Source organism: Camelus bactrianus, chromosome 11 (assembly GCF_048773025.1).
Source record: "Camelus bactrianus isolate YW-2024 breed Bactrian camel chromosome 11, ASM4877302v1, whole genome shotgun sequence".
Classification (NCBI taxonomy): Eukaryota; Metazoa; Chordata; class Mammalia; order Artiodactyla; family Camelidae; genus Camelus; species Camelus bactrianus.
This window is the reverse complement of record NC_133549.1, coordinates 47,571,596-47,590,896: the sequence shown is the minus strand read 5'-3', so window position 1 is coordinate 47,590,896 and position 19,301 is coordinate 47,571,596. Positions and strand designations below refer to the sequence as shown.

Below are 19,301 nucleotides of genomic sequence, written 5' to 3'. Positions count from 1 at the left end.
ACAGTAGTCTTTCCCCCCTTTATTAGCAAACTGCCTTCTTGCCTTGATAATTGTTTCATTTAGCAGCAGCGAGCCACGAGGGAGGAAATCCTTGGCATTTGTTAGGAGGAGGACTCAGCTGCACAATCATTCTCTGGCCTCCCAGTAGCTTTAGCTACTCCATTTTGTTAGGAGGCATTAAAAAACCATCGCCTTTAAAGAGAAATATCTATTGAAACATTTGGAAGTGCTTCCTTCTTGTTACTTTAAGGATTAGGGTTTTTCTGCTTATTCTCCAATTTTCTCATCTCCAATTCTGCCACACAAGAGATTTCTTGGCATCTCAGTGGTTCAGGTCTCAACAGGAGCCTGAGAATTTCTCTGCAGAGTGAAGAAATGTTCTGGTTGGATTTGAGGTCAGTGAGAGAGAGGGAGAGGGAGAGAAAGCGGAAAAGAGGACGGGAGGGCAGGGCACACTGGCTGTGAGATGGGGTGGGGGTGGGGCTTTAAAAAAAAATCCCTCTGAGATTTAAGCGGAAAGTCAAGATAATTCTGGGGTTGCCAGATTTTCATTTTTGAATCCTCCTGCTGCTGCCTTGGTCACAAGACTTTGGCAAATTTAGAATCCATTCTCTTATTACTAGTATTAGCAGTGAAAGATTATGGTTTGAAGACCCTGAATTACCATATGCTAGCTAAAGTGTTAAAAATAGCATAGTACAAAGTCCCAGATTTTCATACATTGTAATTATAGTGCATTGCCATCATTGCTTCATTTAGCCATATAAGGAACGTATGGTATTTTCCATTTCGCATAGAAGGGCTATATTCACCTCTGCCACATAGCCTGTTTTATCATTCAAAGATGAAAATAGTAATCACTCAAAAACCAGATTTCTATACATAGTTATCACTGAGGATGTCTCTTAGAACATGTTAATTGTTTTAAATATATGAATATTACGGTGCTGAGACCCAGAAAAATATTTTGCAATGTTCAAGGAGCATATTACCAAATATTTAATTATTTTTAGATGATGATTCAGTATAATTGCAAAGTTATTAATATATTTAATACAGTTAATTAATTCAGATACTTGGAGAAGCATCTTTCTCAGGGCACTTGTGAAAGGGCATTCAGATACACACAGAAGTTTTGCCTTTGGACATTCTCATGATAATAACTATTGTAAAATAAATGTGTTGGAAAACGGATAGGCTACCACTCTTAACTATTAAGGGAAATATGTCAGACTAAGAAATGGGATTAAAAATAGTTCTACTATTTTATTAAAGACTATCTTTAAAATGGTTAATCTTTCACTTTAAAGTTTCATACATAGACAAAACAGTGGGCTCAAGGAAAAGCTTCACAGCCACCTTACTCTCTTTTCTACTCCTCCCTCCCCAACTTCCCCGGTCAAAAAACCAACCCAATATAATATACATCACAAATTACTAGCTACTACCAGTAAAACCTACTTAAGCTTGATTTTGTGTTCCTTAGTTTCCTTGGTCTAAAACAATGGCTTTGATCAGTACTGTAAAATATGACACAAAGAGGCAAGCAGAGCATGGATTCCCAACAGCACAAAGTTCTATTGCTGCCAAAGGAAATGGACACAGAAAGAGACATTTTCATACTTGGTTTAAGCAGTGCTGCAGTAAACCATTATAATCTGGGATTTGAGTCTCTTCCAGTAGGCTAGAATTGTCTTTACAATAGGCATATCATGATGGCTGAAATATGCATTTGATTATAATTTTAATATCACTCAGCTTCTCCAATGCTTTTTGTTAATGCCTTCAGTTTAAACTATATGTTCTTGGTGGAAAAATTAATGCTGTACTACAGCAAAAAAGCCAAAAAGTAAGCTGGCCTCAGAATATTTTAAGAAGGCTGTAATTAATATTAGTATATTTATTGAATTTTAAAAATTTTATCATACCAGGAACACGCATTTCTCCTCAGCACTCCTTAAAGACATAAATTTCACTTTCTGCATAAATTCACTGTCAAGGTCAAGACCCATCTTTAACAAATAAGACCCTTTGAAACAAAAGATAAGCAATAGATTAAGAGAACATTTACAAAGTTAATATGCAATGTCAGCAACTGCTTGTACAGTTTGCTCGTTTGGGTGGGTTTTTTGTTTCTTTCTTTCTTTTTGCTTATTTACAGCAAAGTCCGAGAAATAGATACCTCCTTCCCCTCCCCCCACCACATACACAATAGATCTTCCTTTACATGCAATCACCCAATCTCAAGTAATAAATTCTTAGCCGCAGTTACCTTTGAGTGTCCAGTTTTTAAGGATCGATAAAATTAAAAAGTGTACAGTATTTATTTTCTTCTTTCAGGTTGATTATGTGACCGCTCTGGCAAAAGCACTTTGACAACTGTAAGAAGAGAGGGCATGCGCACACAGGGAACTGTGGGGGCTGAAGTCCTTCACAAGGTACTCTGCCCGATTTAAGCACGTTCAGCCAGGAAAGCAGGAAGCCTCGATAATACAGATTCCAAGAGAAAGAGGCTGTGCCGGATTACATTGTATCTTCCTAACCAATATAAATCAAAGGGTGAAAAATAAACTGGTTTGTCAACTTGATTTAGTAAGTCAGGTTAAAAGAGAAACTAGATTTTAGGACTCAAAATAAATAAACCCAGCGGAGCTACCTTAAATGGCATTAGACCTGTAATGACAGGGTAGCCAGCAATAGGAACCCTACCAGAGCAAAAGAGAAAGGGTGGGGGATAAGAAAGGGAGGAGGAACTACTAGGGAAAGATAAATATTTAAAATCTGGCCACATTTAAAAGAAATATGTTTAATATTATAAATTGAAAATTACCTTAATATGAAATATATTAAACTTGGAGAGCAGGTTAAAAATAGGTTTCAGTCACAAATTTTTGACATCTTATCTATACACCAAAATTGCCTGTATTTGAGTTTTCAATGAAGGCACAAATCACTTATTTCAAGATTATACTTATATGCTCTGAATCAACTCACCTCCTTATTTTATTTGTCAAAATGAAAGTTTACCTTGCATTATTCATACAATGAACAATCAAATAAAATTCAACTCTTTTAATCTTAAGATAATCTTTGGTAAAATATTTTAAAGTAATTTGACATATTTAGTGTTTCATTGCATAGGACAATGACTTCTTTATTCAAGACAGAAAGTAGATACAATTTCTATTAAAAAAATTTTTTTTTCCAGTGTTCATTTTTCCTATTGTAACCTCATGAATCTCACATCTTAACATCAACCAGTATTACCTAGAGCTTCTGAGAGCAATAGTTCGGCTACCACTTTGCTCACATAGGCAGGAGATATTATTTCTTGTGGGATCTGGTTTAATACCATCTACTCAAGGGGTTCAGAGTAAATGCCAGTTGATGACTATGCTGACTGAACTAAAGATGTTAAGCATCATTTAAAACTGTCATAATTTTCTATTTCCCCTCTTCACCAAATAGAACTAAAGTAGCATTACCAGAGACTACCAATTTGCAGCAGTCAGTAGTCTTTGTTTCCAGTTATTTCTAAGGAAAAAACAAAACTAACAATTTAAGAGGAAAAAAAATCATTTTGAATCAATCTGCCAAAAGCTCTTTTTAAAAGAACTAAATGGTCTTCTTATTCCCACTGTGAACTTAGCATATACTTCCCATTTTTTTCCTTCTTCTACCTTCCTAAAGAAAGCTTTACTTCTGCCAATGTGCTATACTTACCATGTTCATTCCAGAGTCTGTAAGGATCAACTCAAGGTTAATCTTATTCCTGAAGACTTCCCTAACCTTCCAAACTTTAACATTTGCAAATACTTCAATTAAGTTTTTTTTTTAATTCCCTCATAAAATCCTTACATAGACTTGTTTTAAGAAATATTTTTAAAATTATTTGAAATTAATATGTCTAGATTTTATTGGTAGAGTAGAAATTAAAATTTTCAGGTGTGCTTGAAAATGGTTTACTTGGGCATTTATCAATCCACCTGACCCCAAGTACAGGTCTACTAGTAATTCACACAATGAAGAAAAATAAACTTTGGCCTCTGACTTGATAAATGACAATAAATAATTAGCACTGCCATTACTTACTATAATTTTATTGTATTTGAAAATGAACTGTCTCTGCTCTTCTGTTCCTAAAATGAGCACTCAAATTTAAAAAGAAAATGAATCAGACATAAATACCAAGGTGTAAATAAATACCAGGCAAACAATAAATTATAGGTGGATGCTCCCCAACAAGAACAAAGACCTTCTCTGCTGAAATCTTGTTTTTTCATTTAAGCAGAACAGAAGCATTTTCTGAAATTTTGTCTTTAAGTCACAAAACTTTAACTGTACACCCTTTTTGAATGGTCATGGAAAGCTGTAAAAATAGAGATTGCAATTTCAAAATTAACTCATTGAGATATACTAGGTCAAATACATCTTTCTAGGCTTCCTTCTGTCCTTTCCTTCCCTATTCACATCTCTAGCACAACGCTCATGAGCCCTGGGTAGTTGGTGGTTGCTCCATGTATGCTTGATGGCTGAACGATGACAGTGACCGATGGATGGATGAAGTATAGTTTTTGATTATCTAAAACAGCCAAGGTTTGAGTAAGTATTAAATTATTCTCCATTTACAAGAGCAATTACTTTTTCATTAGCTGCAATAATGGGAAGTGGTATAAAATAGAAAACCATTTTGGCCCTTATGATGCTCAGCAATATGTAGGATTATCATCATGAAATAACATTCATTAAGCACAAATTGAACAGAGAACTTTGTTTCCATCTAAGAGTTTACAGTGTAATAAAGATACACGCCCAGGCCTTCCACAGAAAGTTCACAATAGCCACTCAGAGCTAAGTCCAGTGGATGTTTTGTTAGTCTTCATCTTGCTTGACCTTGCAGCAACATTGACATAACTGACCACACTTTCTGGATATACCTTCTTCCCTTGGCTTCCTTCATGCTGTCCTTTCTTGGTTTTCTTATACCTGGGGTTCTACACACTAGCCCACACAGGCGCGCGTACACACCACACACCCACATGCTCTGTCTCTTTCTCAGTCTTCTTTGCTAATTGACTTTAAACATTGAGTTCCTCAGGGTTCTGTCCTAGGCCCTCTTCTCATCTCATTCTCTATGAATAGCTTTCCCAACTGTAAGGAAAAGACCAGGCCCATCTTACTGACAGTTATATTCCCAACATCCATCACTGTGCCTAGCACATAATAAATAGGTATCCAGTAGATATATGTTGAATTAAATTAACATTTGTATGCAAAGGGCCAAGAATGCCAAGGCAATCCTGATAGCAAAAAATAAACCTGGAGAGACTCACACTATGAGATATCAAGACCTATTACAAAGCTATAGTAATCAGACTGTATGGTATTTGGCTCAAGGATAAGCAAACAGACAAATGGAATAAAAAAATTCCAGAAACAGATCCACATGTGTATGATGACCAGATTTATGAAAACAGTAAAACTGCAGTAATGAAAGGATGGTTTTTTTCAGTAAAGGATATTGGAGTCAACTGTATAGCCATATGGCAAAAAAGAGACCTTCATCCTTGCCACACCACACACAAAAATCAATTCCAGATGGATTGTGGGTCTAAATGTAAAACATAAACAATAAAGCCTTCAAAAGAACACAGGCTAATATATTCATGACGTTAGAATAGGCAACAATTTCTTCAACAGGTCACAAAAACAGTAACAAAGGATAATTTTGGTAAACTAAACTAATTAAATTAAGAACATCTGTTTACCAAAAGACAGCATTATAGTGAAAAATCACAGAATGAGAGAAATATATGCAGTATATATATTTTTCAATAAAGGACTTTTAATCCAAATATATAAAGGACCCTTACAAATTAATAAAGGTAGACATCCCAAAGAAAAACGAGCAAGAGACTTCAACAAAAGATATTCAAATGGCTAAAAAGCATATTAAAAAGTGTTCTACCTCACTAATCATCCAAGAAATGCAAAAAAAAAAAATGGCTAAAATTGGAAAAAGCAGACAACACGAAACATTAGCATGGGTGTGAGGCAACTCATTCTCAAACACTGCTGACGGAAGCATACAACCACACTGCAAAATTATTTAGCAGGATCTGTTAAAGCAAACATTCACACACCTTATGACCCAGCAATTCTGCACCTAGATATATACCCAATAAAAATGCAAACATATGTTGGCCAAAAGACATGTTCAAACCAACATTATTCCTAATAGCCCAAACCTGGAGGCAACACAAATATCCATCTACAATAGATTGGAAAAGTAAATTTGTGATCTAGTCATATAATGAAATATCATAAGACAAAGATAATGAATAGACTCCAACTTTATAGGAAAACATAGATGAACTGCATGAATCCAATGCTGAGTGAAAGATGCCTGATACAGAAGAGTACAGACTACATGATTCCATTTATACAAAGTTCTAATAAAACTAATTAATGGGGCTAGGAGATAGCATATTGGTTACTTTTGCAGAGAACGACTGGTAGAGGACATAAAAGGGGGCTGCAGGGATGCTGGTGATACACTTTCTTGAACTAGACACTTGTTACACAGGTATATTGACTTCAAAAATGCAGAAAACTAGACACAATGATTTTTGCACTTTTCTACATTTTTGTTAAACTTTCTTTAAATTTATAAAACATATACATGTATTTGTAAGGGTTAACTATCTTCTGTAGGGTAAAGAGAAAAAAATAGCACAATCTGGCCAAATACGAAGGCTTAAGTCTGGGTCATCTGAGAGAAATAAACGGGGGGCTTCCTCTGTGCCAGACCTGTATTAGAGACACTAAGTGCAAAGATGAAAAAAGCCCAAATTCCTTGACTTCAAAGACCTCACAGCCTAAGGAGGGAAGAATAATTTTGGTCAACTATGGTAAATTAGATATCGCTTAAGTAACCTAGAAAGTTTTAAGATTGTTAAAGCCTAAGGCAATTTACAAGCAGGATGTCCACATCCTCTGAGTAAGGACCTGTTAAACAAGTCTAGGGCAGACTAATTGAGAACAAAACAAGAGAAAGGGAGCAAAGGGGAGCCACATGAGTCACATGTGGTTCGGTAGGCAATCTGAAGAGCACCTGGTGTTCTTTGTATTTCTTGCCTCTCTATCCATTAGCCTTGAGTTCATTCATTCATTCATTCAGCAACTTTATGAGAGACCTAGACACAAAGTAGCGATTCCAAAATTTCACCTGTTTTTGCTTACTGACCTTGTCACTAAACTCTAAGAGAAAACTGAAGCTATTAGGCAGTAATTTCCTCAATTTCTCAGCTCCCTACCACCAAGCCCCCCACTTACAAACTTATCTGTATCCCCACCCATACTTCCTTCCCCCTATCTCAGAAGAAACTGAGTCCCCTACAGGTCCACAATGAATCCCTCCATCTGTAATCTAGAGCTCATTCTATCTAGTTTCCTTGAGATTCAGTTCATTAGTTAATTATGCCCAACTTTCTCCTTCTCATTCCAGACAGGCTGTTTGAAAGAAATCTCTAAATCCTAGCTCCACTTTCTCACTTCCAGTTGACTCCCCAAACTTGCTGTATCCGGCTTCTGCCCCTACCATCCTGCTAAAAGTGCTCTTGCTACTGATCTTACCAAAGTCACCAATGACTAATGGACACTGTTTCAATTTTTATTTTATTTTATTTGCCATTCATCCTTCATAAAACACTTGTAGTAAGCAGAATTCTAAGATGACTCTCCAACATTCCAGGATAGAAGGAAAACAGGAACCCTGGTCCCGTAACTGCAATTCTGCCAACAAGAATGAACTTGAAAATGGGTATGACACCCTAGACAGAGAACCCAGTCATGCTGACCTACAGAACCATGTTATTAAATGAACTTTTTTTTTTAAGCCATTAAACTTGTGGCAATTTGTAACACAGCAGAAGGAAATGAACAGAACAGTATTCCATTTTCTTTGAAGACACTGCTCTCCTGGTTCTTTACTTCTGATGTTTCTTCTCAGTGGCTTGGCCACTAAATACAGCTTCCCCCTGGGTTCTCCTAATCCTACACTCTCCCTGGAAAGTATGACATTCAAGGAACTGGGAAACTAGGTTCATCACTACCTGGGATTCCAGATCAAATCTTTTTTTCTTTTTTTTTTTTTTTTTAATATTTTACTTTGCACATTTCTTTCCTTTTTTAAAAAAAAAATTTGTCCAACTATTTTTTTATTTTTATTTTAAATTTATTTCTTGGGTTTTGTTTTTTGGTTTTTTTTTTTTTTTTTTTTGGTGGGGGGGGTGGATAATTAGGCTTATTTATTTATTTTTAAATGGAGGTACTGGGGATTGAACCCAGGACCTTGTGCATGCTAAGCACACACTCCACTATACCACTGAGCTATACCATCCCCCACAGACCAGATCTTTTTGTTAAGTTCCAAACCACTATTTAACTAACAACTTTTCTCTCTGAGGATCCCACCGCACCTCTTCTCCCACAGATGCCTCTGCACACATTCCTTCTGCCTGAAATAACTTTCTACCTCTTGGTAACCTACTCCTACTCACCCACTAGAATCCAGTTCAAATGTCACCTCTTTGCAGCTTTCCCTGACCATGTGAGCAGAATTGCCTATTTTTTTCTTTTATATACCTCTATACCACACATACATCTCTATTACAAAATTCTTCATGCTTTAGTGCAATTATCTGTTTACACATCTGTCTTTCCTGCAATAGCTCCAGGATCAGGACTATATTCATCTCTGTAACCCAAACACTGGGCCTGTAACATAGAGAAAAAGGAGAAAGTATCTTTTATCTCAATTTATAGAGGCTGAGAGCACTTCTTTAAATTAACTTTAGACGAAGAGAAATTCTCTTGCCATTAAATTTATTTTAGAACACTATGTTTAATGACACTACATTTAATATTTAGTGAAGATATTCCATACTAAAATTTGGTGTAATTAATTTTTCTCCTTGCTCCTGTTGCAGGGCATTTAATTTGTTTCTAAGTTTTCACTATTTTCCAAACTGATTGTTTCCTTAAAGCCACATTTCTAAAGAAAAAACGACTTGGTTGAAAGGCATACTATTAAGTCTTTTGATACATATTAACAAAATTTTTAAGAAAGATTGCAGTTTATACTTCCTAGAGAAATGAGTTTCTAATATGAAAACAATGTATGAATACTGCATACAATAAAGAATAATATACTGGTTGTTCTGATAATAACCTAATGAAGAAAAATGTCTCTACTCTTTTGATATGCCAAATGAGATTAAACCCCTTTTAGCATCCTAATATGTTTAATACTTTGTCATTCTTCTTCAACATACTTTCATGTGATAATGAAATAGTAGATAGGTACTTACAGTCTATGTTTATCAGCTGGAGATTTCATTTCAAAGAATGTCATATAAATACGTACATTTGTCTATTCCTTTAGAGAGAAAAAGATGAACACCTTTCGTCTATGTTTCTATGTTACTAGACTTCAGTATACTTAATTTTATTTTAAAACCTAATATTCATGAAGGTGGTCAAAGGGTACAAACTTCCAGTATAAAATAAATAAGTTATGGATGGAGATGTACTATACAGCATGGAAATTATAGTTAATACTGTATTATATATTTGAAAGTTGCTAAGAGAGGTAAATCTTTAATGTTCTCATCACAAGAAAACAAATCTTTCAACTATGAGTGGTGATGGATGTTAACTAGACTTATTGTGGTGATCATTTTGCAATATACACAAATATCAAGTCATTACGTTGTACAGCTGAAACTAACAATAATGCTATATGTCAATTATATCTCAGTTTTAAAAAGAAAAAACTTAATATTCATATATATTTCATGTATCTGTGTTTATCTTGGGTCTGAATAATGTTCAGTAGACCAGTTATTTTTATATAAAAAGTTTTATGCATCAAAAATTTGTAAACTTACAAAGAGACTAGATTTGTACTCTTAAAAAAGCATCCCACACTATTTTTAGATTTTATCCAATGGTAAATTGAGTTCCCCCACTACAATGCCCTCTCCTTTACAAAACGTTTTTGTTACAGCATACCTCCCTTCAGTCAACCATACCTTGTTTATTTTCCTACTCTTTGTCATAACTCAGTTACAAGAACCTCCTGGAGACTGCAAGAACTGCAGAATGATTTCAGAAAATATAGTTAAGTTTTACGTGGGTTACTTCTTCTCCACCTATAACAACTGCCATTTTATATTTAAAATTTTCATTTTAAAATGTTATTCTGGAAGGCCATGTGTGCTTCCCAAAGACTTCGGAGAGGAAAACCCTAGCCACTTACTGTTTTAAGTTGTTCTTCAAATCTCCTGACAGTTTCACCATTTCACTTTAAATGCTGTTCAAGATAAACAAGTTTATATTGTATAGTACAGGGAACTATATTCAATATCTTGTAGTAGCTTACAGTGAAAAAGAATACAAAAAGGAATATATGTATACTTATGTATGACTGAAGCATTGTGTTGTACACCAGAAATTGACACCACATTGTAAACTGACTATACTTCAATTTTTAAAAAATGCTGTTCAAAAGTTGCTCCCATGAACTTGGAATCAACAGGTACCTCTCAAGGAGCTAGCCTTAGAAGTATCACCAGCTTCCATTGTTTCAACTTCCATCCCCCAAATTTTAGCTACAGCTTGGAGCATTTTCCCAAGAGCTTTCCAGTTGTCTGCTGGACATTTCTATATGCCAGTTTCATCCATCGGGTCACTCATCATTATCTACAGGAAAAGAGCAAACACTCACCCTAGTATTTAGGGCGCTCGCCTTCCAATCCCAACTTATGCTCCCAGATAGCATTATCCTGACTTCTCCAGGCAAATCAGTCTACCCATGGTTCTGAACCTTGTTGATATTACGGATTCCATTTGGAATACCCTTCTTCTCATCCTCTCTACTTATACTAATCTCATCTTTTTGGGGGGCTTAGTTCAAAGACCAGTTCTTAAAAATAGCATCTATCTGTACGACACATTCATAGCTTTTGCGTTTCTACTTACCTTTTCTAGTATAATTATGTTAACTCCCCAACTAGAACTCTAAGGTTCTAAAGGGAAGGCCCTGGAACTTATACTTTTGTTTTTCTTCAAAATCTGGTAGAGTATCTTGCAGGGAGCTTGGTAATAAGGGCCAACATTTATGGAGCATATACTGTGTGCTAAGTGCTTTCTATATATTAGTTCATTTAATCCACGCAATAAATCTATGAGGTAAGTACTATTATTATCCCTAATTACAGATGACAAAATGGAAACTCAGAAAGATGACTGACCTGCCCAAGGTCACAAAACTACTAAGTGTCAGAACTGGGACCTAATTTCATGTTTGTCTGACTCTAAACTGTCTTTTTGTTAGTGACTCATATAAGCAGGTCCTCTGGTCCTACTTGATCTAAACAGCTCAGCAGACAGCTTGAGCTTCAAAGGTGTGAAAAGAGGGCAAACTGTAGTTCAGCAACTTTTCTTTCTCTCATTGACACAAAGCTTTTAAACAATGACCTTTGCCTGAAAACCAGAGATAAGCTCTATCCAAAGGATTCCAAATTCCACCTTCGGGCAAGAGTCAGTCTCAGTCCAGGAGGTTCTAAAAACATGATTGTCTTCGAGAGGATGACTCATCAAAAGAACTGATTTTAGTCTTCAAGGATCTAGACAGCAAGGTTGGTCCAGGTCTGAAAATGATGGAGAAAACTTTTCTTGACCACAACCTCTGTACAAGTACACAATAGGTGTTGTACAAGTTAATGAGCCACCAGGATCATCACAACCAAAGGGAAGGGCAATAGTCAGTGTACCCAGGTCACCCTGGGATCCTGGTATTTGAAACCAAATAGTGTTTATGTGGTATCAGTGCCTTTCAGTCACAGAGGGGATTAGACTTCTCCAAACTCCTTGATCTTATTATCTCATTTGATGTTAACAGCCCTGTGCAGTGGAAAGACAGCACAGACAGGGCCCTCGTGTTTGTTTTTTTCAGAGCACCAGAAGGCTGGCCATGGAGGCTAGTGGCGACTGAAATCTAGTACTTGCTTTGCTCACCAAGCTAATGGACCTTCATGGCTGGGCTGCATCTGCCTGGAGGAAAGGGCACCTTGTCCAAATTTTCACAAAGGGACTATGTGAATAGGAGACAGCACCAACGAAGATTGTTGGAATCCCTACTTTAAATACGTGGGTGTCAATAATACCTCAATAAAGCTACAAAAACAAAAAATAAAGATGTAGAAACTCAGGCTCAGAGATGTTAAAGATATAGTTAATATGCGGTAGATTCAGGGTTAGAATTCAAGTCTTCCAACTTACTAGTTAACAACTAGTTAACTAGTTAACGATACAAGTCTCCCATTGGTTCAGTTTAATGTAGGCTATCTTAGTCTTCTCATGTGGCACACTGGTATCCTCAGCAGTTTGCTCCAACCAAATGAACCAAAGTCCAGAGCTCTTTGGTGTCGCTCTGTCCTGAAGCCATAGCTGTTCTCCTACTGAGGAAGGTAAGAAACAGATATGTGTGCCAACTGTTCCAAGAGGGATCTCCTAGCACTTCTGAAAAAACAAATTAGACCACCTGTCCTAATGTTACGGATCATACATCATCACGGTGGCAGGGAGTCAACATTATTAATATTACGGGAGGTGGTGTGTGGAAAGGACATGAGGCATGAAATCCAATTACCTAAATTTAGATACTAGCATTACCACTTATTAGCTGCCTGTGCCTGGGCGATAACAATAACAAATATTTACTGAGCACATACTATTTGTCATACCATGCACTTTGTTACATGATGAATGATTTCACACAATCCTAAGAGATATGTACCTTCATTACCTCCATTTCACAGATGAAGATACTGAGGCTCTGGGAAGTTCAAGTAACTCACCTAAGGTTATACCATTGGGAAGTGGAGGAGCCAGGATTCAAACCCCAGCAATACGACTCTAAAATCCATATTCTCAATTTCTCAGTCTTTGTTTCCTCTAGAATAAAATAGAGATAACAACAGCTGCCCTACCTAAATCATCAGAATTATATTACCATGTACAAGGGCATTTTTAATAAACTATAAAACAGTAGAGGTCAACGTATGAAATCCAAAGCTAATACTGACATGCAGATGAGTTTATCTGGAAGGTCTACACTCATGTGCAGATTTCCTCGTCTCTTTTCTACTTAATATTGGGAGTCAAATTGAGTTGTGTTAAGCCCATACTTCTAGCAACAATGATCTTGCTACCCAGATATTTCTTATCCTCTTTCCATAGCCTGTTTCCTATTTATGGAAGCAGAATACAGTGGAACATATCCTTAAACTGCTAGAGGATACAGATTTCATTGTTTATTAGTTTCAAAATCTGTAGCTTCACAGAATTTCTTCATCATCTGGTGATGATGATGATGAGGAGGATGTTTATACTAACTGATCACTTATTTATACAGGCATCTAAATAAACATTTTACATGCCTTATCAGTTAATCCTCGTAATAATCCTAAAAGAGAGAAGCTATCATTCTCATTTTTTCAGGTAAGGAAATCAGGGTTTAGAAATGCTAGCTAAGTTGCCCAAAGTGACATAACTAGAGATGAATAAACTCAGGTCTGTTTTGACTCCAAAACTCAAGCTTTAAAGCTTAACTCTTACACCTCACATCCTGCCACACCCAGGCACAATCTGGAGGACAATGCCTGTATTTTCTTTACAGTCAGGTTTCTGCCTCCCAGTGCTTTAGTGACCATATTTTTTCTAAACCAAAAGTCAAAACATGTGGCCTGACAAACTGAAATAACTAAACTCCAGAAAACTCCAGGACCTGGGCTTACTGGGCCTTTATCTTCCGCCCCCACCCCCGCTACCTGACTACCTAGAACAAGCCCCATTCAGGTTGCTCCCAGCTTGTTTTGAGCCCAGGCCTGGCTCCTCTCCCAAGCAGAGACCTCCACCTAAACTCTTCAGCTGGAAGCCTCGGAGCCTCTTAGAGAAGGAGGCCTCCATTAGCCTCACCACTCAAAAAGAGCCCCTCTCTCAAAAGAAAAAGATGAAAGGAAGAAATGGTTTCTCTCCTCTTTTTTTTTTTTTTTTTTTTTTGTCTTTTTTAAAATAAGTCCTTGAGACATCCCTTTGAAACATCCCACTCTTCCATCAGCGGCCTCTCCCAGAGAAAGCAAGGAGGAGGAAAAGAGAAATTCATCTGTTTGTTCTCTGTGTTTGGCCTCTCCTTTCTAAAGTGGCTCTTCGCTGCAGTTTGCACCACGGGTCTCCCAGGGAGGACAAAAAAAAAAAAAAAAAAGGCACAATCTCCAAACTTCAAAGGTAAAAATAATCTGCAGATTCACTTATTCAACACATTTACTGAGCACCAACTATATAGTAGGCTCCCAACATTCACTATCCCTTCCGTCTAAATGCAAGATCAAGAAAACTCAAAAGTGGTATACAAGAAAGAAAAGATCTTTCTGCACAGGGGGAGCCAGGGGTATGGTAATTGAAAAAATAAAAATGAATAAGAAATATTAGATATGGGTAAGTGCTATAAAGACAAAAAGGGTGACGTGATTGGAAGAATCTGGTAAGGTATTTCTGGGTAAGGTATATCTGGGGAGCTGGTCATTAAAGGCCTCCATGATGAAGTGAGTGAATGAAAAGGACCCATCGCTGTGAAGACTGGTGGTGGAGGATGCAAACAGAACAGCTCAAATGAAGATCTTAAAGCAGAAGGGAAAAGCCTTTAGAGCAGAAGTTGGCAAAAGTTTTCTGTAAAAGAGCCACACAGTAAACATTTTAGGCTTGCAAATCACAGGTCTCTTGTTGCAGATTTGTTTTTGTCCCTATTGTAGTAGTTGTTTTACAATCCTTTAAAAATGTAAAAAACCCTCCTTACTTCACCAGCAGTTTAAAAATAGGCCTCTGGCAAAATTTGGCCCCTCTTGGTTTTCTGATCCCTGCTTCAGAGGAACATCCAAGCGAGAGAGCAAGTAAACAAAGAGAAAGCGGTACCAGACGAGGTCTGAAAGGTAGGCAGGAGCCATTTGGCACGACGCCTTTTAGGCTAAATTAAGATTTTGGATTTTTTTCCTAAGTGTAATGGGAATCCCCTGGAGGGTATTAAGCAGGGAAATGACGTGATCTAATTTATGCTTTAAAAAGGCCACCGTGGTTGTGTGTGTGAAGAACAGACTGGGGTGAGCGTAAGAGTGGAAACAGAGATAGCTGACTAGGAGGCCAACTACTTACTGTATCATCCAGACGAGGACGAGGGTGGTGGTGTTAGAGACAGAAAGAATTGAACACAAGGTGAACTAAATACCCTCAGTGAAAGCTATACGTATCATTGATAAACAAAAACATGGAAGGAGTCTTGAAATTTTACTTTAAAAATCAGAAAAACAGTAATAAAGAGCATGATTAATAGAAAAATCTTGGTTATTCAAAATTTTAGCAGTATTTTGACATGTATGATTTGTAGATACTTAACTTTCAGGGAGATCATCACTTAACTTTCAGGGAGATCATCTTTTCCTCTCTCTTCCTCGTGAAATGATTCAATTTCTCCTCTGGTTCCTGATAGTCATTACTTGCCCCATTTCACCTAAATGCATTACGAAGTATACCTAGAATGTTCCTCTCATTTCAGAGTGCACTGCAGTCAACCAAAAAAGCAAAACTGTTTGCTCTTTTAAAATCTGAGAAACTTCCAACTTTCCTTGGCAACACCCCCTTCCCTCTCAAAGTTTTCACCATGAGGAAGTTGTAAATGTAGGTGGTTCTCACACTACCCAAACTCATTTTCTTGTTCTTTCTTTGATAAAAATAAAGCTGAGCTTTTGAAAATTCATCAGGCTATACATTTAATTTGGGTACTTTTTTGGTACATAAGGGGAAGAAAACAAAAACAAAATCCAGACACACACACAAAGAGGTTCCAATGATGGCAACCTTTAGAGAGTAGGCAGATTAGATAGTGTTGTAAGGTAGGTTCCTTGGTTCCTTGGAGACCAAGTTTTTCATGCAAGTGATTTTTTTGAGGCATATACATCAGCAATGAAATGAGGAAGGCCAGAATAGTGAGAGGGAGACACTGACCCCTCAAAGTGGTTGCAACTCAGTCAATAATTGTGATAGCTGTGGTGGTGGTCCCTCAGACTTGTCCTCAAGTGGGGCAAGGAAGCTGGGTCATTGCATCTTAAATCAGCCAGTCACTGGCTGTGAGTTCCTGGCAGCATAGCCCAAAGATAGGCAATGCCCAGAAAGGACAAAGCTTTGCACCACCAGGAACTAAAATTCCCAGTAGCTGAGGAATGAGTACATTACTCATGAAGAGGACTGGAGCACCGCAGAATCCACGACAGAGACACTCAGAGATTCTCATAGTTATTTTTATCATTTAATATTTATTGAGGCACACAGTATTTTACCATGGGTATATAGTATTTGTATTAAAATACTCTAGTAATTTTTATTCTACCAAAAATACTGATTAGCATGCCGATTAGTATTTACCACATTATATAGTATTTTACCAGGGACATTTAGCATTTTTATTAAAAATAAACAGACTTTATGTCCAAATGTTTAGAAACATACTTTTAAAAAATACTGCTGGAAAAGTGACTCAAGTGCCATTTCAGCTGTGTACCTTTCTGCAGCTGATGATTAACCCTGAATCATTTTTTACCTTTCTCTTCCTTTATCGAGTCCTATGGCTCCTTCTGTGATAAGACTCCTCCATCTATCCTTTTCTGTCACTGCCACCAATTCTGGCCCCCACTTCATCTCCTCAAACTTAAAACATCTCCTGTGTCCAGTTTCATACAAGTTGGTTTTGTTTTTATTTGGGGGGAGTGCTCCATTGCATGACTTGCACTAATTACTCAAATAGTCATTGAGAATCTGTGCAAGGTACTAAGACAATAACATCGAGCAAGAAGACATGATCCCTCCAACCCTTAAGACCATTTATTTCTAGTGAGTGAGAGACACTTTAAATAGTAAATTCCACGATAAGTAATTTCATGGTAGTTGTGATAAAAATTCTATGGAAAAGTACCAGATGTTATCAAACCATATAATGTTGGGACCTGGATTAAGGAGGCCACCGAGTGGATTTCCAAAGTAAGTCAGATGAGCCTTAAAGAATAAAAGGATAAAGTTCAAAGGAAGTAGGTTCCATTCAAAGAGAACATCATGCTTCTTCCTGCCTTCAGGCTCTGAAGAGGAGACATGGTATATTCAAGGAACTAAAGAAGAAAGCCAGTAGCTAGTATGCTAGAGCTCAGGATTCAGTTGGGAAGCTGAGGGAGGGAGTAAAGTAAGTTTGTAAGCAAGGGCAATACAAAAGCCATTAGAAGTAGGGTTTTATTTTACTTTTTAAAAAAACTTTTCATTGTGAAGTAATTTCAGAAGTACAAAAATGTTACAAAAAATAATTTCTCTATCCTTTTCACCCGCATTTCACCCACTAACATCTTGAATGACTGCAGCATAATTGTCAAAAACAGAAAATTAATATTGATTCAATACTATTTTCTAATTTACAGAGCTTGTTTTACCAATGGCCCACTAATGTCCCACACATTGCATTTAGATGCCATGTCTTCTTAGTCTCCTTTAATATGGGACAGTTCCTCAGCCTTTGTCTTTCATGACCTTGACACTTGCGAAGAGCATTGGCTAGTTATTTGGTAGAATGGCCCTCAATTTTGGTGTCTCTGATGTTTCCTCATGATCAGATTCAGGTCACACACTTTTGGCAATAATAATACACAGAAGTCATGCTGTGTCCAAGACAGTGCATCATGTCAGAAGGAACATGATGGGGATTTGTCCCACTGTGGTGAAGATAACTTTGATCACGTGATTAAGGTACTGTCTGCCAGGTTTCTCCAATGTAAAGCTCCTCTTTTTCCCTTTTTACTTAAATGTCTTTGGGAAGATACTTCCTGACTATATGAATATCCTGTTTATCAACATACTTTCACCCACTAATTTTAGCATCCATTAATGATGCTTGCCTACATCAATTAGTCCTGTGGTGTTCATCAACCCTTCTAATTAGGTGGAATGCTCCTGTAAGAGTTTTTCCTTCTCCTCTGATTTACTAATGTATTTTTATAAGCACAGACTCATGGATTCATATTTTATTCTATGGGTTATTATTCATTATTATTACTTATCATGTTACTCAAAATATCCCTGACTTAGCCATTAGGATCCCTTCAAGTTGACTTCTAGGTCCTTTTGACATAGTCCCATCGTTTTTTTGTTTGTTTTTTTTTTAGCACATTCCTACTTCCTGGCACTGCAGATGTTCCAGGCCCATGTACTTTTCATACCAGTCTAGAATTAGCAATTCCTCCAAAAAGCCCTGGCTCCCTTTACTGGAAATAGCACTAGGTATACTCATGGGTTCTGGGGTATAACTGCTTTAGGCCCTCTCAGCAGACAGAGCTAAAAGCATACGTATGCACACATCTGTTTGGGTTTACCTATATATCTGTATCTATAAAACCATGAGTTTGTATTCATACTTCTAATTCCCATGAAACATCCCACCTTAGAAATCTCTCTCTTTTTAATTCACTAAATATTTACTGAACACCCTCCAAGGGCCATGCTCTGTGCAAGGCACTGGGGTTACAATAGTGAACAAAACAAGTATGGTCCTGTCCTGTCCTCATGAAGCTTAGATTCTAAAAGGTGTAATTTATGGATTATTCCTCTTCTCTCCAAATTGCTAAGTGTATGCTTTCTACTGGCTCCTTCTCACCAGGATTTAAAGAGGCCACAGAAGGATTTTAAGCAGGTAACATGGTAAGTTCCACAGTTCTTAACAAGTCACTCTATTAGGGAATCAAAGGAAAAAAGAGTAGACTGGAGAGGCCAATTGTCAAATCAGTTGATCGGGGATGAAAGCAAATGTGGGGAGACCAATTATGAGACTAGTAAGTGGTCCCAGCTAAGAGATGACAGTCAACCGGACTGGGGTGAAAGCAGGGGGAATAGAAACAAGTACGTGGATTTGAGAGATATTTAGGAGATAAATGGATCACACTTGGTGATTGACTTAAGGGCAGGGGGATGAAGGAGAAAGACGACTTAAGGAAGATTCCTAGGTTTCAGGGAGTGTGTGCATGTATATTGGCTCAGATTTCCATATACTGTAAATATATGACTACTTGTCTCTTCTATTAAATAGTAAACAACCTGATGACAAGAACAGTGTAACAATGTATTATTCGCATCTTTGTATCCCCAATATCATC

At 37.1% G+C, this 19,301-nt stretch overlaps 1 protein-coding gene and 1 long non-coding RNA gene across 6 annotated transcripts in view; one reads left to right on the top strand and one right to left on the bottom strand.

Moving 5' to 3' along the window:
- CPEB3 (cytoplasmic polyadenylation element binding protein 3) overlaps positions 1-19,301 on the bottom strand; it is a 164,725-nt gene that overhangs the window by 135,995 nt on the left and 9,429 nt on the right. Inside the window, exon 1 of one of the 5 annotated variants that reach the window (XM_074373956.1) lies at positions 2,273-2,407. The exons of 3 other annotated variants lie outside the window; for them this stretch is intronic. The gene's annotated coding sequence lies outside the window, so the exon portion shown is untranslated. Of the gene's footprint in view, positions 1-2,272; positions 2,408-19,301 lie in introns of those variants that run through there. One more of the 5 variants, XM_074373957.1, reaches the window with a different exon arrangement.
- LOC123613130 (uncharacterized) lies at positions 11-19,028 on the top strand. Its single transcript, XR_006720481.2, has 3 exons — positions 11-395; positions 2,341-2,438; positions 12,020-19,028. It is a non-coding gene; the product is annotated as an uncharacterized LOC123613130 (long non-coding RNA).